The 25861-nt window shown below is 44.3% G+C and overlaps 1 protein-coding gene across 1 annotated transcript in view; it reads left to right on the forward strand.

Moving 5' to 3' along the window:
- The first annotated feature begins 400 nt into the window (after positions 1-400).
- SEMA6B (semaphorin 6B) overlaps positions 401-25861 on the forward strand; it is a 1705299-nt gene continuing 1679838 nt past the window's right edge. The window contains exon 1 of the mRNA XM_040341109.1: positions 401-721. The gene's annotated coding sequence lies outside the window, so the exon portion shown is untranslated. The remainder of the gene's footprint in view (positions 722-25861) is intronic.

Here is a 25861-nt window from a genome sequence, read left to right on the forward strand (position 1 = left end):
CAGAGGCTATTTCCAGCGCTAAAGAGCCTGAAAACCGCCCCAGTGTGAAAGGGGTCTAAGCATAGGCTGCATTTATGCCTGCCAATGGGCAAGTCTCTGTAGGCATGAACCCAGAGGAAGTGCTCACCACCATCAGTCCCAGAAGACGAGCTGCACTGCAGTACAAGAAATAAGGTAAATACTGTGGCAAAAGCCACTATCTTTTTTTTTTTTTTTTTAACAGGTGCAAGGCAGCTAAAAAAAAAACAAAAAAAACCCATCAAGTTCTGGTTTAAATATGGAATATTAAAAGCAAAAGAAAAAGAGTGGGCGATTTCTCTAGTTATGGCAGTGAAAATGCATTCATACATGCTTCCCCACACAGAACATTTAGTAAATGAAACGGGCATAGAGATCTAAAAATGGGAGGGGTTTCTTAGATAGAGAGACAGTGGCTTGCTAAACCGTGGCTGCTGAGAAATAGGAGAAACCAGCCAGATGAGAACTAGAATTTGTGAGAGAGGCTGTTTTAAACAGTTTGGAAATGGAAAAAGGAATGCCAGATAAGGCTTGAAGGGCATGATTGAGGAAGCTGGGACTTCATAGTCTAACGCCCACGGAGACATCCAGAACAGCCGGTGACAAAACCTGACTGAACCGTGTGACTATTTACCGGTACCCAGCTTTATAGAGCGACACTGGACGGATATACAGCTGATGCATGATGTAATAAAGACACAAGGTACAGTAATGGCATTATGACTGCAAGAGATTGTGCTACAGGCCTGTTGTGGCGCGATTTAACGCTCTCGTTATGATTCTAGGGTGCTGCGTGAGAGAATCCTTTCTGTTGATCTTGAATGTTGTATTCACTACATTTAATTGTCTGCGGATCGGTACGGTGTATTTTGCCCACGCAAGATGCATCTGTGAGCCCTTACTGGTGGTTTATCCAAAATATGCTAATCTTTGTATTTCTAATATTAATTGCCCCATCATATTACAGCAGCCCAGTTAAATAATTCCTAGTGCCAATACAATACTGGTAACTCGTTTATTTTTTCATGACATTGGTTTCATTGGTACATTTTGCGCTTTTCACTGTATGGGAGCAGCCATTATACAAACAAATCACCTCCGTATAATGCTTCGTGCTCATGAAATGTACATAATATTGCAGCGTAAGATAAACACCTTTTCTAAATATAATGCACTTAGCATGTAAATTCACTGTGCGTAGCAACCACCCTATATACACACTGTGAGCATGTACAGTAGTATATTGTTAAGAACACTCCTAAACTCACGGTCTACAAGCTGGATTTTTTATATTCTGAAACACAATTGGCTGTTATTGATAAAACCATAATTGTCGCAGTTTTTTGGTGATTGTGTATTTAACCTGTTCCAAAGTAGCAGAAGACACGTGATGCCTGTGAAGGAGGAATATTTTGGGGGCTATTAGTTTATTAACCACTTCCTTACTGGGCACTTAAACCCCCTTCCTGCCCAGAGGACTTTTTGCGATTCGGCACTGCGTTGCTTTAACTGACAATTGCGCGGTCGTGCGACGTGGCTCCCAAACAAAATTGACGTCCTTTTTTTCCCACAAATAGAGCTTTCTTTTGGTGGTATTTGATCACCTCTGCGGTTTTTATTTTTAGCGCTATAAACAAAAATAGAGCGACAATTTTGAAAAAAAAAATTTTTTTTACTTGTTGCTATAATAAATAGCTCATTTTTTTTTAATTTTTTTTTTATCCTCAGTCTAGGCCGATACGTATTCTACATATTTTTAGTAAAAAAAAAAAAAAAAAAATCGCAATAAGCGACTGGTTTGCGCAAAAGTTATAGCGCCTACAAAATAAGGGACAGAATTTTTTTTTTTTATTATTTTTTTTTACTAGTAATGGCGGCGATCTGCGATTTTTATTGCGACTGCGACATTATGGCGGACACATCGGACACTTTTGACACATTTTTGGCACCATTCACATTTATACTGCAATCAGTGCTATAAATATGCACTAATTACTGTATAAATGTGACTGGCAGGGAAGGGGTTAACACTAGGGGGTGAGGAAGGGGTTAAATGTGTACCCTAATATTGTTCTAACTGTGGGGGAAGGGGGGGTGACTGGGGGGGGGGGGTGACCGATCTGTGTCCCTATGTACAAGAGACACAGATCCGTCTCCTCTCTCCCTGACAGCACCGCTGTCTGCGAGAGCTGGCAATGAGAAATGATCTCATATGTAAACATACAGTCCTGATCAAAAGTTTAAGACCACTTGAAAAATGGCAAAAAATCATATTTTACATTGTTGGATCTTAAAGCGGGAGTTCACCCAATAATGTTTTTTTTAATGTTTTCCCCTTAGATGGATGCTCGTTTTGTCTAGGGGAATCGGCTAGTTGTTTTAAAATATGATCTGTACTTACCGTTTTCGAGATGCATCTCCTCCGTCGCTTCCGGGTATGGGTCTTCGGGAGCGGGCGTTCCTTCTTGATTGACAGTCTTCCGAGAGGCACTAGTAGCCGAAAGAAGCCGAACGTCGGTGCGGCTCTATACTGCGCCTGCGCACCGACGTTCGGCTTCTTTCGGAAAATCGTGGCGCGATGGATGCGACCGTCGGAAGCCTCTCGGAAGACTGTCAATCAAAATAGGATTGCCCAGTCCCGCAGCCCATACCCGGAAGCGGCGGAGAAGATGCATCTCGTAAACGGTAAGTACGGATCATATTTTAAAACAACTAGCCGATTCCCCTAGACAAAACGAGCATCCATCTAGGGGGAAATAGTGTCATGTGCGGGTGAACCTCCGCTTTAACAAGGTTCCAAGTAGAGCTTCAACATGCAACAAGAAGAAATGAGAGTGAGACAACAATTTTTTGAGCATTCAATTTAATGAAAAGAACAAATAAACTGAAACAAAAACTGATCAAAAGTTTAGGACCACACCTCCAAAAAAAACCTAACCCCCCCCCCAAAACAGAAATCCAACTTCCAAACATGAACTCAGTAATGAGTAGCTCCACCGTTATTGTTGATCACTTCAAAAATTGGTTTCTGCATGCTTGATGCAAGCGTTTCCATGAGGTGAGTGGGAACATTCTCCAAGTGGTGAAGACAGCCACACAAAGGCCATCTACTGTCTGGAACTGTTGTCCATTTTTGTAAACTTCCCTTGCCATCCATCCTCAAAGGTTCTCAATTGGATTTAGATCAGGGGAACACCGCAGGATGGGCCAAAAGAGTGATGTTATTCTGGAAGAAGTCCCTTGTCCTGCGGGCATTGTGTACTGTAGCGTTGTCCTGTTGAAAAACCCAGTCGTTACCACACAGACGAGGGCCCTCAGTCATGAGGAATGCTCTCTGCAACATCTGGACATAGCCAGCGGTTGTTTGACGCCCCTGCACTTCCTGAAGCTCCATTGTTCCACTGAAGGAAAAAGCACCCCAGACCATTATGGCGCCACCTCCACTGTGGCGCGTAGAAAACATCTCAGGTGGGATCTGCTTGTCATGCCAGTAACGTTGGAAACCATCAGGACCATCAAGGTTACATTTTTTCTCATCAGAGAATAAAACTTTCTTCCACCTTTGAATGTCCCATGTTTGGTGCTCTCTTGCAAAGTCCAAACGAGCAGTTCTGTGGCGTTCAAGGAGACAAGGTTTTTGAAGCCCTTCAGTCTCAGATGCCGTCTGATGGTTATGGGGCTGCAGTCAGCACCAGTAAGGGCCTTAATTTGGGTCGAGGATCGTCCAGTGTCTTGACGGACAGCCAATTGGATCCTATGGCTCAGTGCTGTTGAAATTTTTTTGGGTCTTCCACTTGACTTTTTTGTTCCATAACCCTCAGGATCATTTAAGAAATTCAAAATGACTCTTACTGCGTCCCAGCTCAGCAGCGATGGCACGCGGTGAGAGACCCTGCTTATGCAGTTCAGCAACCCACGTTCAAAAAGGGAGTTTTTTTGCCTTTGCCATCACAACGTGTGACTACCTGACAGAAAATGACAATAAATCCACATCTTTGCACAGATTTGGCCTTTTAAAGGCATGTGGTCCTAAACTTTTGATCAGCTGAAAAACAGCCTGTTTCAGTTTATTCGTTATTTTCAATTAATTGAATGCTCAAAAAATGTTTTGTCTCACTCTCATTTCTTCTTGTTGGATGTTGGAGCTCTACTTGGAACCTTGTTAAGATCCAACAATGTAAAATATTTTTTTTGCCATTTTTCAAGTGGTCTTAAACTTTTGATCAGGACTGTATGAGATCATCTCTCATTGGCCGCACAGATTGCCTAGGAAGCGGCCACACCGATTGGCCGTTCACGGCGATCTGTGATTGGCTGTGTCCAAGGGACACGGCCAGCACAGCAGTTCCCCGCTGCGCGCTCGGGAGCGCGCGCGGGGAACGAGCAAAGGGGTGGACGTCAATTGACGTCGCCTCAGAGAAGTAGAACTACCCTGCGGCTGTCAATAGTCGTACGGCCGTCGGGAAGTGGTTAATAACTGGACATTATAAAAAAATGTCATACTAGTAGCTCCCATATAGCTAGATTTATTATACTAATATATAATATATTTATATATCAGGGGCGGCCATTAGGGGTGCCCAGGCGCCGCCCCCCTATATGCATAGCATGAATCTATCCACTGCCGCAGCGGGCCACCCCCCATTTCATGTGTCCGGACCCTTTCGGGTCACTGGGCATATAAATTACAGCATCCACGGTTTTTCTTTTTAAAGGCTTAAAAATAGGGTGGACTTGGGACGCAGAGCATTGCGTCTGGAGCCAACCCAGGTGTGTTGCAACAGCAAATAAAAATTCTCATAAAGATCCTCATCCCGGCCAATCGGGAAGCAGGTATGAAACCTGTTTCCCAATTGGCTAAAACGTCTGGCACCGGGAGGAGGAGAGAGGAGACACAGCGGAAGCTGCTCCAGGAGAGGACACCTGAGCAGCTTTCCCTGAGCACGCCATACTCTCACCACCCGCATCCAAGGTAAGGACAGTGGGTGGTGGTGGGGGAGTGTGTTAGTGCCACAGGCGCTCCACCAGCTGCCCAGGTGGGGCTGTTTGCCCCCCCCCAAAAAAAAAAATTACCAGCCGCCACTGTTATATATGTTATATTTCATATAATATATTTAAAACAGTATTAAACCTAAACATTTATTATATTGTAGCTTACCAAATCATAGATGTGATGGCTGCTTTTTTAGGCTTTCTTTCTTCTGCTATTATCTGGTGATCCAGCCAGTAAGTCTGTTTTTTTTTATTTATTTTTTTAAAGAACAAGCTCTCCTCCAGATATATCAGTTTACAGAGGTTTAACACTGACAGAGGTGCTCACTATGATCAGCTTTTATTTATTTAATGTAATACCTTTACCTCCAAAGTTGATAGTTGTTAGTGTATTTTCATCTGCTAGTACATCTAAAATTTCCCTCCCTCCAGACTGACAATGATGCTGTATGTTGTGTCCCCTGTGCTCCTTCATCCAGAGTGTAGGCACCCCAATACAGGAGGGGTGTTACTAGTCAAATCATCAGGTAAAAACAGAGCAGGGAAAAAACAAAACAAAAAGTGTAAAAAAAGAAAAAGGAAAACTAAGGGTGCATTCACACCACGATTTTGTCATCCTTTTTTTACTCACGATTTTAGCTTTAAAATCGTACAAATCTGTATGGCAAAACGGATCCATTCACTGCCATTCATTAATTTAGGTCCCCAAGTGCATCCGATTTGATCCGCATACGATTTGATACGATTTAAAATCGTATAAAAAATCGTGTTTGACCACAATTTTTGGTCCTGATTTGAAATCGTATTAAAATCGTGTCCGTTTTTTTTTATATTGTGGTCAATGTAAATCGTACTAAATCGGATGACTGTGCGTTTTTATCCGATAAATCGTACCCGATTTTTTATTACTAGGGTTGAGCGAACCCGAACGGAGGTCCCCGCAAATTCAATAACCAGACCCTTTGGGTCTGGTATGGATATTCAGGGGAACCCCGCCGTCAATTTAAAACAAAAATGACGTGCGGTTCCCCCTAAATATCCATAACCAGACCCTTCAGGTCTGGTATGGATATTCAGGGGAACCCCGCCGTCAATTTAAAACAAAAATGACGTGCGGTTCCCCCTAAATATCCATAACCAGACCCGTTATCCGAGCACTTTGACCTGGCCGGCCGCAGAAAAGAGGGGGGGACAGAGTGCGGCCCCCCCTCTCTCCTGAACCGCACCAGGCCACATGCCCTCAACATGGGGAGGATGTCCCCATGTTGATGGGGACGAGGGTCTCATCCCCACAACCCTTGCCCGGTGGTTGTGGGGGTATGCGGGCGGGAGGTTTATCAGAATCTGGAAGACCCCTTTAACAAAGGGGACCCCCAGATCCTGACCCCCCCCCCTGTGTGAAATGGTAATGGGGTACACTGTACCTCTACCATTTCACGAAGGAAGTGTAAAGTATTGTAAAAAAACACACTGACACCAAAGAATAAAGTCCTTTATTAAAAAAAAAAAAAACATCCAGCGGTGACAAATCCACTCGTTCCCGGCTTCCTGCGTTGTCCTGATCCTGCGACGGCTGCGGGTGATCTCCCCCGATGAGAAGATCCAGCGTCGGGTGATCTCCGCTCCGGCGATGTGAAGATCCATCCATCCGGCGCAGCAGCATCCCGGACCTCCTCTCACCGCTGGGCACAGCCCAGCGAATGAGCGGCTGAAGCTGTGACATTTCTTATATAGAGGAGGCAGAGCCACCCGTCACGTGCCCCCTGCCCCCTCTGACGTACCCTCTGCTACGTCACTGGGGAAGCCCAAGAAGAGGAAAGACCTTTCGGAGCGGAGATCACCCGACGCTGGATCTTCTCATCGCGGGAGATCACCCGCAGCCGTCGCAGGATCAGGACAACGCAGGAAGCCGGGAACGAGTGGATTTATCACCGCTGGATGTTTTTTTTTTTTTAATAAAGGACTTTATTCTTTGGTGTCAGTGTGTTTTTTTTACAATACTTTACACTTCCTTCGTGAAATGGTAGAGGTACAGTGTACCCCATTACCATTTCACACAGGGGGGGGGTCAGGATCTGGGGGTCCCCTTTGTTAAAGGGGTCTTCCAGATTCTGATAAACCTCCCGCCCGCATACCCCCACAACCACCGGGCAAGGGTTGTGGGGATGAGACCCTTGTCCCCATCAACATGGGGACATCCTCCCCATGCTGAGGGCATGTGGCCTGGTGCGGTTCAGGAGAGAGGGGGGCCGCACTCTGTCCCCCCTCTTTTCTGCGGCCGGCCAGATCAACGTGCTCGGATAACGGGTCTGGTTATGGATATTTAGGGGGAACCGCACGTCATTTTTGTTTTAAATTGACGGCGGGGTTCCCCTGAATATCCATACCAGACCTGAAGGGTCTGGTTATGGATATTTAGGGGGAACCGCACGTAATTTTTGTTTTAAATTGCCGGCGGGGTTCCCCTGAATATCCATAACTTCAAAAATCCTCTTTTTCCCAGACATTATTTAAAATCAGGATCCGATTTTTTAGTGAAAATTTTGACATACGATTACATACGATTTTGTCACATACGATTCCATCCGATTTAACGGTCCGTTTATCGGATGGTAAAATCGTGGTGTGAACCTAGCCTACTACACATCTAATGTACCTAAGGCAGGCTGCAATATATTTAAAACATTTTGATTCAGGGTTTCATATACATTATTAGCAGCTCATATGAGGTTCTGGAAAAATTATATTATATTAAAGGATGAGGTGCTAGTGATGATCAGTGAAATGTAAATCAAAAATGCAAATACAAATAAAAAGGCAGACTAAAAGTCAATATGTGATAAATCCTAACACCAAATTGTAATGCTCAAAATCGGATTCCTAGTTCTTCACTAGGGATGAGCCGAACACCCCCCCGTTCGGTTCGCACCAGAACCTTCGAATGGACCGAACGTTCGCGCAAACATTTAGAACCCCATTGAAGTCAATGGGACTCGAACATTTGAATTTAAAAGTGCTAATTTTAAAGCCCAATATGCAAGTTATTGTCGGAAAACGGGTTTGGGGACCCGGGTCTTGCCCCAGGGAACATGTATCAATGGAAAAAAAGTTTTAAAAACGGTAGTTTTTCCTGGAGCAGCGATTTTAATGATGCTTAAAGTGAAAAAAAAAATGAAAAATTCCTTTAAATATCATACCTGCTGGGTGTCTGCTGGGTGTCTATAGTAGTGGCACATGTTTAGAACTGTCCCTGCACAAAATGAGATTACTATAAGAAAAAAATAATATAGGCGGTGCAAACAAGACAGGGACTGTAGGTTTGTTGTTAAGTAGAATCTGTTTGTAATTTTCAACTGGTACTTCTTTAAAGTGTAGCTTCAGCCATAAAATCTTTTTTTAAGCTTTTCTGAAAACATAGAGAAGGGTTATCACCCCTGTAACATTTGTTTTGCTGTCTGTGTGCATCTGTTCAGAAGATTGCACCTCACTTTCTGTGAAACAAGGATTGTGATAAAGCATCAGTGGACAGGAGACACCTTTTACAGAAGAGAATTTCCCTTCCTAGGGGTTGATTTTCTCTCACTTTCTGTTGTCTCCTTCCGTTTGCAAGTAGGAGTCGTTTGTAAGTTGGAGGTTTGAAAGTAGGGGCCTGCCGTATATACTCTGCATAAATTTGGGCCCTAGGTGTTGGTGTTGCCACAACACTGTAAGCCCTGCTGTGAAATATTAGATCAAGAATTGTAATTATGGAACAAGTGAAAGATGTCTGCGCTGTGAAAACACACTATCAATAATATATTGCAAATGTGTGAAAGGGGCAGGGGGAAAGAGGGGGGGGGAAGGGACACAAGTGACAGTGAATACGTGGGTATGCCGTGGTAATAACTATAGATAGCAAAAAATTGAACAATAACTCAGTAAATATACAAGATACACATATGCAACTAAAAAAAAAAAAAAAAGTCCAAGAAACGAAAGAAACCCAAGGTCTCCAAAAGTCTGGTAAGTCTGATGGTTGAAAAATGAGGACAGATATTCAACGAAGGGAGTCCCCACAGCCAACTCTGGTGAAGAAAGGATAGACCGTCACCTTAAAAATCTCCACACACACACACACACCTCTTGTGGTCCCAGCAGCTCACCTTACATCAAGCAAAAAGAGCCTGATAGGAAAACCCTTATGGTCTGGTCTTGATGGTATAGATTGCTCTCACATTCCAAGGCAGTACATGCAAATATAAGGAACATAGAACAGGATGGTGTAATATTGATAGAGCCGGGGGGGGGGGGGGGGGGGGGTCTTGCACATAACACACTCAGATGCACTCACATGGAATATAAAATATGAGGCTTATCTCCACGAGCTGCGAGCTCGTCAGTGTCCTGCTTCTCCTCTCTCACCAGTTTCCACGCATGTCAGGCAGTTTCCATATATGTCAGGCTGGGATGTCAGGCTGGAAACACTATACAGCTCATGCAGCAGTGGAACAATCAAAGCAATAGGGAAGCAAAACACATCGCATAATCCAGTAAAAAACGATCAAATTTAATTTAAAACAGCACATAAAACTCACATTTAAGTCGGTATTAATGGCATAAATCCACGAGTAGCGAACTCGTACTACGTCCGTCGGATGCTAGGGGTTGTCCAGCGCTCCAATCCCGACTCGTATCGTCACACATGTGACTTCATCAGGGGATGACGTAGAGGAAATACCTACAGACTTATATAGTCTGCATAATTGGGAGCCCGGCGGCCATTTTCCCGGAGTCCTCAAGCTAAAACTCTCATAGGCGCTGCAAAATGCCAGCGCCATTTTGTTGGAGGCTCTATCTGAGTAAAGCAAATAGCAGCAAACGACTATAAGGAAGTGGCCGGGGCTCCCAACATAATGTCATTCGCATTCTCAATAGAGTAGTGAACGGATGAAAAAGGAAAAAAAGGCACAGAGAATAAATAAAATATACATTACTACAAAATGTAGCAAATGAGCTAAAATTGGCTAAAATTCTTTTGGGTACTACTTCCCTGAACCGGTCCTATTGGTCCATTATATGGTCCGTTGTACCTTTATGTTCACATCCCATTATTATTCATTCAAGTAGTGTATCATGGTATGGTGGTAGCACTGTGTAATTACACCTAATCCTCGGCAGCCCATATGGGGATCTCTTTAGTGAGATACCTCTCGTTTTTTTTTTTTTTTAATGCCAATTTGAGCTCATTTGCTACAGTGCCTTTTTTTCCTTTTCCATCCGTTCGCTACTCTATTGAGAATGCGAATGACATTATGTTGGGAGCCCCGGCCACTTCCTTATAGTCGTGTGCTGCTATTTGCTTTACTCAGATAGAGCCTCCAACAAAATGGCGCTGGCATTTTGCAGCGCCTATGAGAGTTTTAGCTTGAGGACTCCGGGAAAATGGCCGCCGGGCTCCCAATTATGCAGACTATATAAGTCTGTAGGTATTTCCTCTACGTCATCCCCTGATGAAGTCACATGTGTGACGATACGCGTCGGGATTGGAGCGCTGGACAACCCCTAGCATCCGACGGACATAGTACGAGTTCGCTACTCGTGGATTTATGCCATTAATACCGACTTAAATGTGAGTTTTATGTGCTGTTTTAAATTAAATTTGATTGTTTTTACTAGATTATGCGATGTGTTTTGCTTCCCTATTGCTTTGATTGTTCCACTGCTGCATGAGCTGTATAGTGTTTCCAGCCTGACATCCCAGCCTGACATATATGGAAACTGCCTGACATGCGTGGAAACTGGTGAGAGAGGAGAAGCAGGACACTGACGAGCTCGCCACTCGTGGAGATAAGCCTCATATTTTATATTCCATGTGAGTGCATCTGAGTGTGTTATGTGCAAGACCCCCCCCCCCCCCCCCCCCCCCCCCCCCCTGGCTCTATCAATATTACACCATCCTGTTCTATGTTCCTTATATTTGCATGTACTGCCTTGGAATGTGAGAGCAATCTATACCATCAAGACCAGACCATAAAGGTTTTCCTATCAGGCTCTTTTTGCTTGATGTAAGGTGAGCTGCTGGGACCACAAGAGGTGTGTGTGTGTGTGTGGAGATTTTTAAGGTGACGGTCTATCCTTTCTTCACCAGAGTTGGCTGTGGGGACTCCCTTCGTTGAATATCTGTCCTCATTTTTCAACCATCAGACTTACCAGACTTTTGGAGACCTTGGGTTTCTTTCGTTTCTTGGACTTTTTTTTTTTTTTTTTAGTTGCATATGTGTATCTTGTATATTTACGGAGTTATTGTTCAATTTTTTGCTATCTATAGTTATTACCACGGCATACCCACGTATTCACTGTCACTTGTGTCCCTCCCCCCCCTTTCCCCCTGCCCCTTTCACACATTTGCAATATATTATTGATAGTGTGTTTTCACAGCGCAGACATCTTTCACTTGTTCCATTATCACTTTGTCTATCAAGGTAGACCTTCCTAGGTTTTGCAGCAGTGCCCCTTTCAGTCCCCCTCCCCCCTTTGTATTCACAGACAGCGCAGGAGTTTCACTTTTCACAAGAATTGTAATTACATGCCCCTGTTGAACGGGGGCAGAAAAATTGGGCCTTATGCCGCGTACACACGGTAGTTTTTTGTCTTGTAAAAAACCGTAGTTTTTTCTCATGAAAAAAAAAACGAAGTTTTTCAAACTTCATTTTAAAAAACGACGTTGCCTACACACCATAGTTTTTTTCAAAATGCTCTAGCAAAGTGCGGTTACGTTCAGCACGTACGGCGGCACTCTGTTCTATTCAAGCTCGCGTCATAACTTGCTTCTGAGCATGCGCGGGTTTAAAAACATCGTTTTAAACGTCGTTTTAGCCCACACACGATCATTTTTTATGACACAAAAAACGACGTTTTGAAAAACGACATAAAAAATTGAAGCATGTTCGAATTTTTTTTTTGTCGTTTTTCAAAAGACATAAAACAACGTTTTCACCACACACGGTCATTTTAACCACTTCCCTACCGCGTCATTGTGAAATGACGGCGGCAGGAACCCCTCCTCGATCCAGGTGGACGTCATATGACGTCCTGGGCTTTGTGGGGGGATATCTGAATGATGCCTGCAGCTAGAGGCATCATTCAGATATCCTTCTCTTCTGCCGGCGATTCTGCACAACGTAAGAACGATCATAGCGGCGATTCCGCCGCTAGATCGTTCTTACAGGCGGCGGGAGGGGACATCCCCCCCCCCTCCCGCCGCCATCCGGTGCTTCTCCGGGCTCTCCCGTGCCATCGGGGGCCCGGGAAAAGAATCGTCCGGCGCTGGCAGGAAGCATAGAGATGACTGGTGACCAGATGGTCACCAGTCATCTCTATGACCGTCGGAGGACCCGGGCGCAATGTGATGACGTCGCGCCCGGGTCCCCGTAAGTAAACAAAGCCGCAATTGCGGCTGCTAAGCAACAGTAAGCATGAGATCGGTGAATTTTTTTTCACCGATTTCATGCTTTCCAGCCTGGAGGAGAGATGTGGGGGGAGGGGGAGGTCTTATTGACCCCGCCTCTCTCCATAAAGAGGACCTGTCACACACATTCCTATTACAAGGGATGTTTACATTCCTTGTAATAGGAATAAAAGTGATAATAAAAAAAATAAAATAAAAAAAAAAAGTGTAAAAAAAGAAATAAATATGTAAAAAAAAAAAAAGAAATGACATTTTTTTTTTAACGCCCCTGTCCCCAGTAGCTCGCGCGCAGAAGCGAACGCACACACAAGTCCCGCCGACATATGTAAACGCCGTTTAAACCACATATGTGAGGTATCGCCGCGTGCGTTGGAGTGCCAGCAACAATTTTAGCACTAGATCTCATTTGTAAATCTAAACTGGTAACCTGTAAAAAATTTCAAAGCGTTGCCTATGGAGATTTTTAAGTACTGAAGTTTGGCGCCATTCCATGAGTGTGCGCAATTTTAAAGCGTGACATGTTAGGTATCTATTTACTCGGTGTAACATCATCTTTCATATTTTACAACAAAATTGGGCTAACTTTACTGTTTTGTTATTTTTTTAATTCGTGAAACAATTTTTTTCCAAAAAAAAAGGCGTTTGAAACATTATTGCGCAAATACCGTGCAAGATAAAATGTTTCAATGACCGTCGTTTTATTCCCTAGGGTGTCTGCTAAAAAAACATATATAATGTTTGGGGGTTCTGTGTAATTTTCTAGCAAAAAAATTATGATTTGTACATGTAGGAGAGAAGTGCCAGAATAGGCCTGGTATGGATGTGTGTATAAAAGCCCTGTATGGAAGCGGTTAAATGAAGTTTTTAAAAATTTCGTTTTTTTTCAACACAAAAAAACGACCATGTGTACGCAGCATTAGGCACTGGTGCTGGTGCCACAACACTGCAACCCCTCACAGATACTCTAGTTGGAGCGCAGCAATGAGCCTGCTGCAAAGTATTGCATCAAAAATTGTAATTACGGGGGGCGTGGCCTGGCATCGGACTGTGATGGACGCCTAATCCGAGTCCCCAGGCACAAGGAGCTGCAATCTTCTGCCATCGGCCGCCTAAACGAATCACCAGGGCATTTAAAACAGGTCAGACCAACTCCCCATCGCCCCAGCTTCAGATGGAGCCGAATCATCCGCCACTATTCCGGCGATGTTCCGGACCCAGCCGGGAGAAGGCCCAAAAGCCGCGGCCTCGCCTAAGCCATCCGGCCCGCACGGCGCTCCAGGCCTCAATACGAGCGGCGCGATCGCCGCCTGCGGGACCCAGAGCCCCCATCATCCACCCTTGCAGCCCCCACAAGCCCTCAGCCTCACAGACCTGCAGGCAAACCTGCAGGCAATGACAAATGACATTAAGGCCTCATTCTCTGCAGCCATCACAGAGATCAGGGCTGACATCCAGGGCATTGCTGCAAGGACAGGGGCGACTGAACAGGCCACAATGAGAAATGCTGAGGCTATCAAACAGGTACAAAGACACACTGACATGCATCTGACCCACTTGATTGAAATTACCCACCACCTAGAGGACTTGGACAACAGGGGGAGGCGCCATAATATAAGAATTAGGGGGGTCCCTGAAATGGCAGACCAAAACCCTGTTGAACAAACAGCTACAGCAATATTCAATGATGTGCTTGACAGACCCCTAGAATCCCCCATTAAATTTGAGCAGATCCACAGAGCCCTCAGACCCAGGGGGAGAGATAATGACCCGCCAAGAGACATAATATGCTGTCTAGTGAACTTTCCGCTGAAGGAAGCTATTCTCAAAAAAGAGAAAAAAACAGAATCATCTTTAATGGGATCGAAATAAAATTATTCCAGGACTTGTCAAATATCACGCTGAGGCAACGCAGGGCTCTACGCCCGATGACGGATCAGCTACGCACCAGGGGAATTCCATACAGATGGAAATTCCCTTTTTGCCTATCAGCGACATGGAGGGGGCATACCGCGCTCTTGCGCACACCCAAAGACATCAGACCATTCTGCGATATGTTGAATATCCCGGTGGTGGAGGTTCCGGAATGGTACGACTCCTTTTTGACGAATGACTCCTGGATTGCAGTTTCCGGCAGCGACACGCCAAGAGCACAACGAAACAGACCGTCGACGCAGATCACTAACTCCTCAACGCACCAAAAGAAATGACGCCCGGGGAAATCAAGGTGACTCGCCACCCAGACGCAAAGATCGCATGGATCGCCAAGATCACATGGACACATGATTCCTGAATGCCCTAATCGAAATACACGGGCATACCCAACTGTCTTCCAAAGTTTTTCAGTTTGTTTGAAACACAGGTACTTACAAAGTTTTCGCCAGATATATGTAGAACAGCGCCAGGACATACCACCTCGCCTACTGATACAAGACTCCTCCTCCTCCACTTCACAATCTCAGGTAGCATTGTTTTTTTTTTTTTTTTTTTTTTTACTTTTTCAGCTACAGGAACTATACACTTTATCTAATTGAGCTGGAGGAGGGGCAATGTTGGAAAAGACAGGATACAATGCATATCCAGCATGGCTCTTAACTCGTCCACCATGACAAGCGAGAAGACTTCATTGCTTAGGTAGGACTATATGAGACTGCAAGTCCCATACATACAAGATGTCGTTCATAATAATATTCTGCTTCATGTGGAGAACTTTTTAACCCCTCTACGTGAAACACTAAAGGGTGGTTGGAACCTGCCCATATTCTCAGCGGTATGGTCATTAAGCAATGCTGTCTTTTACATATATGACCGTAGCATAATGTGAAGCCATCTGGTGAGGTGGGGTAATTCTTGGGCCTGGCTTCCTAGGGCTTTTTTTTTTTTTTTTCTAACCACTTAGCTCCAAAGGGAATTAAGGACCAGTTTTCTTTTTGTATGTTTTTTTTTTTTATACTTTTTACCCAAGATCTGAAGCCAGATATATTTTTTTCATAGGGTATGGAAGATCACCATTGGCCCATTTTGTTCAACTGTTTGGTTTATCTAGTTACAGACAGACCAGGGAAAATGCAATGCAGCTTCATTCACCTAATGGCTCAACACTCTGTTTACACACTGGCCAGAGAAGGGCCTCAATATCTTTTTATCATTTTTTTTTTATAATACATTGGAGCCACCCATGTGGGGTGTAACTCACCTTGGTTTCTGGTTTGAAAGCACGATTGGGGTAAATAACACGATCTATGTTACACTGTAATCACTAAACAGTTATGCAATCAACCACAGGCAACTTTGAAGTAGTCTACATTTATTAACCAAAAGGTTCTGAAAGCGTCACCTACAGTGTCTGAAGCTGCATTGTCGTCGTAGGAATAGGCACTCTATCTTGAGTCCATAGTATAAGCTTTGGTGTTCACATTCTTATTGACAAGTTTGATGTCTCTGTTACAATACTGCCATCTAGTGGTGGATCTTCATTACTGCATAGTTAAGTTAAAATAAGTTATCTCTCAAGTTATTGAAATGTTTGCACGGCAATAGGATTCATATGTACCTCACACCTTAAACATGAGTATCTGTCAAGACTTACACTTAAAACACAGATAAAGGATAGAAATAGATTACGGGAATATTTACTAGTACATCTTCTCTATATATGCCCCAGATGTTTAATTAACGGCCAATTGCTTTATTTATGCTTGCAGCTCCAAAGTGCCTGTAATTACTGCCAGGCTAATCAGGAGTTATAGAAAAAGAAAGTAAGAAAAGATAGATAGAAATAGAAAGGAAAGGATAAAAACAAATTAAAACAAATTAAAAAACGATCTTGAATATAGCTCCATCAGGTTCTATACAGTCCTCGCACCCACACAAGGGGTGATTACCACTTCACCCTTTGATCCAACCGGACCCTCAAACTTAGGATATATTAGTGAGACTACATCTATCCCCGGTTCTTTCCCCCCACATCCTACCCCTCCACTTCCATCCCCTTACCCCCACTCTCTCTTGTTTTGTTTTTTTTGTCTTTGTCTTTGTCTGTCTCTCAGACAATCAAGCTAGATATTCACAAGTCAACAAAATGCCTCCTGACAAAGCTCACTCTGTTCCTTTATCGCTTAAAATATCATCCATAAATGCAAAAGGGCTCAACATCCCTGAAAAAAGAACTAAACTTATCAACGAATTTTCCAGACGAAAAGCCAACATCATTCTTATACAGGAAACCCACTTTAGATCTGATAAGATTCCAATAATAAGAGATAAAAGATTTCCAACTTCATTCCACGCTACCAATCCGATAGGTAAGACAAAAGGCGTTTCGGTATTGATATCCAGACAGACTCCATTCCAAATTGTGGACACTTTGATTGACCCCGAAGGTCGATATATTTTTCTGAAAGAGAAGCTGAATCAGCACCCCATTACTATCGCCAATAGGTAGCCTTCTTCCGCAAAATCAAAGATCTCTTAACAACGTTTGCCTCAGGAACCCTTATTTTTGGAGGGGATTTTAACACTCCTTTAAATCCTCTTATAGATACCTCAAATGGTTCATCGAGTTTACCATTTAGGGCCCTAAAACAAATCAAGATTCAATTTAAAGACCTCATGCTTCATGATACATGGAGAATCCTGAACCCTCAGACTAAAGATTACACATACTTCTCCAATATACACCAAAAGTATTCCAGAATTGACTACCTCCTCCTCTCACAGCCTGACCTTTCACTTCTGACGGACTCAATAATTGAACCTATGACTTTCTCAGATCAGTGACCATGACTCTGACTTTCCCAGAAAAGAACAAAATAACCAAGACCTGGAGACTCAACACAGCGGTACTGAAAAACCCCTCTGACACATTAGAGTTAAAGGAGACATTAAACGATTACTTTATGCACAACGAAAATGACGATACTTCACTGACTACACAATGGGAAGCTCACAAATGTGTCATAAGGGGAGAGTTTATTAAAAAACTGACAAGCATAAAAAAAGAACAACAATCCAAAATAAGATCCCTGTTAGAACGCATCCACCAGTTAGAACTTACACACAAGCGAACCTTGTCAATCTCTACACTCGACGAGCTAACGCACACTAGGGCACTCCTGTCTGATTAGCTAAACATGAAAATTAAAAGACAGTATATATTGAGACACAGGATATACTACGAGCAAGGAAATAAATGCGGCAGATTACTTGCAAAAGCAGTTCAAAACAAGAAAACCGCTCACACCATTCATCAGATAGGGGACAAACAAGGCGTGATGCATTCCTCGAATGACGAGATTGCAAAGCAGTTCGAACTTTATTACCAAAACCTCTACAACATTCCTTCCAATCCTAAATGCCCGCAGAAATCAGATAAAAGAGCGAAACTTATACAAGACTTCCTAGAACAATATGGCCCTCCCCAAATTTCAGGGAATGCTGCAAAAGAACTAGAAAATCCCATCTCAGGCCCAGAATTCGACAGAGCTATCAAAGAAATGAAGATAGGCAAGGCCCCAGGCCCGGACGGCCTACCCTTACAATACTATAAAACTTTCACTGAAATACTGAAACCGAGGTTCTTAAAGACGTTCCAATCTCTTCACTCAGAACAACACCCCCCAAACAACTTTTAGAAGCACATATTACGGTAATACCCAAAGAAGGTAAAGACGCAACCCAGGTTACCAATTACAGGCCTATCTCTTTAATAAACGTAGATGTGAAAATCTATGCTAAAATCCTTGCAAATAGGAAGCGACGGTGGCTGCACGCTCTCTAGGTTTGGGGGAGGGGGCAGGGAGACACAAGGGAATAGACACAAGGGGGAACATTAGGAAGAAGGCAAGCCCTGTTGTATTAACGCAATAGAATTTCCTCCCACACGGTACAAGGTTAATGTTTTCCTTTCATTGTCTTACTTTGTAATTATGCCAACTGTATCTGTTAATCACTGAATTAAGAAAAGCAAATAAAAACAAATGTAAAAAAAAAAAAAAATCCTTGCAAATAGGATCCTCCCCTTATTAACTTCTTTGGTTTCCTTAGATCAAGTGGGCTTTATCCCGGGTAGGGAGGGTCGCGATAATACAATAAAAGCTCTTAACATAAACCATTGGCTAACCCTTTAAGCGGAAACAAGGCTTCTTCTTGTTCGATAGAGTGGCATGGGATTTTATCGATGCAGTATTAAAACATATAGGTTTTTTGCCCCAAATGAGATCATACATTAAAGTCCTGTATTCTAATCCAACAGCAAGAGTCAGGGTCAATGGCCACCTATCGAATGCCTTCAACCTTCGCAACGGAACCAGACAGGGATGTCCCCTATCTCCACTATTATTTGTTCTAACACTTGAACCCCTGCTTAATAAAATTAGATCAAATAGAGACATTGTGGGAATCGAGATTCATGACAAAACATATAAAATAGCAGCCTTCGCTGACGATATGCTTCTTTTTCTCTCGAATCCTCATATTTCCATACCTAACCTTCTAAAAGATCTAGATCACTTCCATTTACTGTCAAATTTCAAAATCAACCACTCCAAATCCAACGCCCTCAACATCTCATTACCCAATGATAAGGTAGAACTATGCAAGAAAAACTTCCCATTTAGGTGGGCCAGCTACAGTATCACATATTTAGGAATTGAAATCTCATCAAACATGAAAGACCTCTTCCGTCTCAACTTCGAACCCATCCTAAGAGAAACACAGGAAGATTTGAAAAGATGGAACGCCCTAAATGTATCCTGGTTCGGTCGAGCCTCCCTGATAAAAATGACCATCCTACCAAGGTTTCTCTATATTATGCAGACAATCCCAATCAAAATCCCCTTGTCATTTTTCGCCGCATTCAGAAAAGCGTGCTCCTTATTCATTTGGAGGGGTAAATCCCCTAGAATCAAATTCTCGCGACTAATTTTACCCAAAAGCAGAGGTGGAATAGCCCTACCCGACCTTAGGAAGTACCATCAAGCTGCCCTACTGACGAGAATTGTAGACTGGAATATACATCACACAGTGAAAGACTGGGTCTCCCTAGAACAAGCGCAATACCCTCATGAGCTAAAAACTTTACCATGGATCAATCCCAAGTATCACCCAAACTTCCTAAAAACACATCCACTTATTGGACCCACACTCGAAAGCTTCCGTAATACTTTTAAAGTCAAAAATCAGTCTCCATGGCTCAGCCCCCTTACGCAGCTACGACACAACCCTGACTTTCCCCTAGGCATGGAAAAATCGTTTCCAACACATCAATGGCCATACAAAGAGATCCTGGCAAAACACTTTGTTAAAAATGGGAAATTCCTCTCTAGAGAGGACATCTTAAATGATATCAAACCGTCCCTCTTATCTCAATGGAATTATATTCAAATTAGACACTTTTTAACCAATAACGAGAACGTCCTTCACTGGAAAAGGCCCCTCACTTCGCTAGAAAATCTCTGCACTAAAACATCCCCACACAGACATATTATCTCGACTGTTTACAACTCTCTATTTGAAGACGACAATGACTTCTCCAGCTCATCCTGTAAAGCATGGGAAAGAGATCTCGACATAGAATTGACTGAAGATGACTGGGAGACAATTTATCTTTACGCACACAAAGGATCACTAAATGTGGCCACACAAGAAAGTGGCTTCAAGATCATCACCAGATGGTATAGAACCCCTACAATTCTTCATAAAATTTCACCCCTGGTGTCTGACAGATGTTGGAGATGTAAAAGAGAGGAGGGCTCTATGCTACACGTTTGGTACATGAAACAGTTAAATTAGTTACATCGTCAAACCTAAGCTTTACCCCGGCCCAGTATCTCTTACATTTTAGTTCTTTGCCTAAAAATCAGTATTTGAAATCACTTCCCATGTTCATGATTAATGCAGCACGGCACTGTATCCCTTCCCACTGGCGGTCTTCTAACACTCCAACGAAAGCTGAGTGGTTCAGGAGAATAAATAGCATGAAAAAAGTTGAGGAACTCATTAGTATTTCCCAAGAAAGAATTACTAAATTCTATGCAACCTGGTCTAACTGGTCAACATTCAAAGACTCTCAACATTACAAATCTATTATAAAATAAAGGTATAGATAGGAGTAGATATTGAAACATTTCAGGACTTATAACTTTTTTTTTTCTCTTTCCCTCCCCCCCTCCCCCTCCTGTCCCCATCCCCCCCCCTTCACAAATTTGCTTGACTTAGCAACTATATTCTCTCATCTTAGTTCTAAAATGAAGGCACTTTTGCTACATATATGCCTATATGGAATTGATTATTTGCAACCTCTTTATGATTGTTAATTTTTTGATGTATACAATCCTTCACAGTTATTGTGCTTCTGTAAGTGTACGATGTATTATGCTTTATTATTCACCCAATAAAGATTCTTTGTGAAAAAAAAAAAAAAAAATTGTAATTACACGCCCCTGTTAAACAGGGGCAGAAAAATTGGGCCTTAGCCACTGGTGGCGGTGCCCAGAACCAACAATGTTCTTACAAGCTATCAGCAAGATCATTGAGGAGGAAAAGGATATTCACTCAGCATAACAGGATAGTCACTCAGCATCAGCATAGGCAGTCTTGAAGGGATCTGACATTTGAAAAAAAATTACTCAGTTACATCAGCATCAGGCGCTTGGTAGCTGGTGGTGATCCAAGCCTGATTCATTTTTATGAAGGTCAGTCGATCGGCCGAGTCAGTGGAGAGGCGCACCCTGTGATTGATTACAAAGCCTCCAAGAGCACTGAATGTGCGTTCTGAAAGAACGCTGGATGCAGGACAAGCCAGTAGCTCAAATGCGTACTGTGCAAGCTCTGGCCAGTGATCCATCCTCAAGACCCAGTTTGGTGGGAAAGGTGTCCAAGTCTGATCTTGCCCCTAGGTATTCCCGCACCATGTAAAACAGACGCTGACGATGGTTGCTGGAACCGGTCATACCTTGGGGCTGCGGACTAAAAAATTGTCTGAACGCATCGGTCAGACGGCCACCTTCTCCACCGCTCCTTCTGTGACTGACCGAAGCCTCAGCAACACGTTGTCCAGGACCAAAATTTTGTAGCCCCCCAGTCTCTGGGAACACGTTGCACAGACCTTTCTGCAAGGCCTCCCGAAGAGGTTTCATCCTCTGCTCCCTCTGCGCCGGCAAGATAAGGTCCGCAAACCTTATTCTTGTAATGTGGATCAAGGAGAGTTGCCAGCCAGTAATGATCCCTCTCCTTAATAGCACGAATATGAGGATCCTTCCACAGGCTTTGCAGGATCAGGCCATGCAGCGTAGGTTTGCTGAGGCATTCAGTGTGGATTCCTCTGGGTCACTGAGGACGACATGATCTGCAGCCACCTCATCCCAGCCACGTACAAGTCCATGGGTTCCTTGGGACTGTAATTGATCCCTTGAAGACTGCTGCTGATGCTGAGTGCTAGGCTCCACCTCCATGCTGACACAATCCTCCTCCTTCTCCTCCTTGTCCTCCTCCTCCTCGTCCTCGTCCTGTGTGATAGGCGGGCAAGCAGGAACACTGTCTGGATAAAGGGGGCCTTGAGAGGTAAGGAAGTCCTCCTCTTCCTTCCTCTGTTCTGCCTCAAGCACCCTGTCCATTATTCCATGCAGCGTGTGCTCCAACATGTGAATAAGAGGGACAGTCTCACTGATTCATGCACTGTCACTGCTCACCATCCTCGTGGCCTCCTCAAATGGTGACAGGACAGTGCATGCATCCCTGATCAAGGCCCACTGGTGTGGGGAAAAAAAACAAGCTCCCCTGACCCAGTTCTGCTGCCATATCGGCACAGATATTCATTGATGGCCCTCTGCTGCGTGTGCAGCCGCTGCAGCATGGCCAACTTAGAGTTCCACCTGGTGGGCATGTCACAGATTAGGCGGTTCTTGGGCAGGTTGTATTCCCTTTGGAGGTCTGTCAGCCAAGCACTGCCATTATATGACCGTCGGAAATGCACACAAACTTTCCTGGCCTGCTTCAAGACATCCTGTAAGCCCGGGTACCTGCCCAAGAACCGCTGCACCACCAAATTAAGGACATGAGCAAAACAGGGCACATGGGTCAGTTGTCCCTGTCGCAGGGCGGAGAAGAGGTTGGTGCCATTTTTGCAAACCACCATTCCTGGCTTAAGCTGGCGTGGCGTCAACCACCTCTGAGCCTGCCCCTGCAGAGCTGACAGAACCTCTGCCCCAGTGTGGCTCCTGTCTCCCAAGCACACCAGCTTAAGCACCGCATGCCATCTCTTTGCCTGCGTACCTGCGTAGCCCCTTGAACGCCTACGGAGCACCGCTGGTTCCGAGGACACATCAGCATAGGAAGAGGCCACAGATGAAGAAGAAGAGGGGGTGGAGGAGAGAGGTGTGTCACAACCAGTAGTAGTGTTTTGGAGGCGTGGTGGCGGAACAACCTCCAAAACTACTGTACCTTGCCCTGCGTCCTTCCCAGCTGCCAGCAGAGTCACCCAATGTGCCATGAAAGATAGGTAACATCCCTGTCCATGCCTGCTGGACCATGAGTCAGCGGTAATATGCACCTTACCACTGACCGCCCTGTCCAACGAGGCATGGACATTGCCTTCCTCATGGCGGTAGAGAGCCGGAAACGCCTTTAGTGAGAAAAAGTGGCGTTTGGGAACTTGCCACTGAGGTACCGCACATTCCACAAACTCACGGAAGGGGGCAGAATCTACCAACTGAAAAGGCAGCAGTTGAAGTGCTAGCAATTTAGCTAAGCTAGCATTCAACCGCTGTGCATGTGGATGGCTGGGAGAGAACTTATTTCGGCGCTGCAGCAGCTGGGGCAGGGAAATTTGCCTGGTACAATCTGCCATCGGTGTACCGATAGTAGATTGCCCGCATATACTAGGCTGTGACACACCTAATTCTACACCTTCAGTCCTATCAGTGCAGGCTTCAGAGAGGACTGAGGGTATAGTGGGGTTGGAGATCCCAGCTGATGAGGGGCAAGGGGAGGTCCGCTTTGTTCTTTGGTGTGGGTCTTTGAGGTACGCTTGCCAACGAACTGCATGGCAGGTCGACATATGTCTGGTCAAGCATGTGGTGCCCAAGCGGGTTATGTTTTGGCCAAGCAAGATACGCTTGAGACATATGTTGCAAATAGCAGCGGTGCGATCTGATGCACTCGTTTCTAAAAAGGCCCACACCAAAGAACTTTTGGAATAACGCTGAGACACAGCAGCGCCCTGCACATGCGTAGCTCTGCGTTGTGATGCAGTATGTGTGCTGCCCTTAAGCTGGCCCCTGGAGGGCATCCTGCCTCATTGGAGATGTGCCTGTGCCTCCTCCTCCTCTCTCCTATCAGGCACCCACGTAGATATGCCCCAGTTGAAGAGCTCTTTTGCTCGAAACATGTCGGGTAAATAGCCCATACGCTACCTGCTCAAGACGCCATTTTTAATACGTGATCACTTGTACTTGCCCTTGATCCGGCTTGTACTATTTTTTATCTACCAATTTTTTATATGTTTTGTATCCAGTTTTCTGTTTTATTTGCTTGCCTTCCATGCCTAAATAAAAGGCTTTTTTAAGGATTTACCGCACCATGTGAGTCACTTTTTTCTTTACATGATTCCGTGACGGCTTCGCTCACTGCATATTTATGCTTGTGAACTTCTCCTGCAAGATTTGGTTGTGAATCTCTCCTGCAAGATTTGTTTTTCTGCCGCTCGGATTCTACCGACTCCCGGGGATTAAAGTTTGACATATTGGAACGTTTCCCATCAACACCACCTTTTCCTAGGAGTTCGTGCATGCCTGATCGACATACCGTCGCTGACGTGTATGTCCACATATTCTGGTAAGAGTATCCATTTATTTATCTTTTTGGATATCACTGTGAATCGTTGCTGAGGTTTTTTACCATCCACACTGATCGTCTGATCGGCATACCAGAGAGGACAATCTTACATCAGTTCTTTTTGAGTGACCGTTTTGTTTTTCCTTCATAAGAATTTCCGATCAATTCCATCTCTCAAAGACTGTACATATCGGTCCGATATTGGATTGCTATATATATACATTTTTTGCTTGGACTTTGTGATTGGTTCACCCCATTTGTTATCACCTACAGGTGTCACATCACCCACTCTAGTGTGTTGCACACATTTCCTACAGGAACACCACCTCCTAGTGGCTTTCCACACTATTACATTGTTTCTGTTATATATATATATATTTTTTTTTTTTTTTTTTTTCACTCACCATATCACCTGGTGAGTGTCTCCTGGGTCCAATTCTAATTGAATTGTTTCACCGAATTGTACTACTTACCGTATTGTTTGAATTCCTTCACTCAATATTTAGCGCTGCACTTTTTCTTTCTCACCCACGTAGAGTCAGTGTCCTCATCATCCCCTCCCTCCTCATCACTATAGAAAACCTGGCAGTATGCTGCAGCTGGGGGAGCATCACTGCCAGAGTGCTGTCCTTCTTGGGCACCCCCTCTCTCTGGGTTCACGTTACTGCCTTCCTCTATCTGATGTCTACCATCATCGGAGCCTTCAAAACGCTGCGCATCCTCATGCAGCATGTACCCAACACTGTGGTCAAACAGTTCGGGGGACTCCTCAGGAGGACATGGTGGGGCTAGGGAAGGAGTGAGTGATGCCATTGAGCAGAGGGAAGAGGACACCTTGGCAGCTACTTTGCCAGACAAAGTACCCTGAGCCTGGGTGAGAGAGGATGAGGAGGAGGAGGAGGACGGCTTGGTCATCCACTCTACCAAGTCTCCGGCATGTTGCGGCTCAACACGGCCAGCTGCCGAAAACAAGGACGAGCGTGTCAAACGGCCACGTGCTGATGAGGATGCACCGTGTCCACTGTTGCCTCTAGACGCAGAGCCTGCTTGCCCTCATGACTCTCTGCCTCTCCTTGTTGTCCTTCCAGACATACTAATGGCCTGCAGAGGACAAAGGCAGTACACACACCTCGTAGCTTTAGGTGCAAACTGCAGAGGACACGGGCAGTACACACCAAGTAGCTTTAGGTGCAAACTACAAAGGACACATGCAGTACACACCAAGTAGCTTTAGGTGCAAACTACAGAGGACACGACCAGTACACACCAAGTAGCTTTAGGTGCAAACTAGGGTTGTCCCGATACCACTTTTTTGAGACCGAGTACAAGTACCGATACTTTTTTTCCAAGTACTCGCCGATAACGATTACGATACTTTTTTTTAATGTCATATGACAGTATTTTTTTTTCCAGTGATTTTTTTTTTTGGGGGGGGGTGGATTGTCAGTGTGTTTTTTTTTATTTTTTTTATTTACATTTTACATTTTTTTTTTTTTTAATACTTATTGCAATTTTTTTTTTAATCAGCCCTGTTGGGGGTCTTTGGAGAGATATCAGGGGTCTTTACAAACCTCT

Source organism: Rana temporaria, chromosome 1 (assembly GCF_905171775.1).
Source record: "Rana temporaria chromosome 1, aRanTem1.1, whole genome shotgun sequence".
NCBI classification, from domain to species: Eukaryota; Metazoa; Chordata; class Amphibia; order Anura; family Ranidae; genus Rana; species Rana temporaria.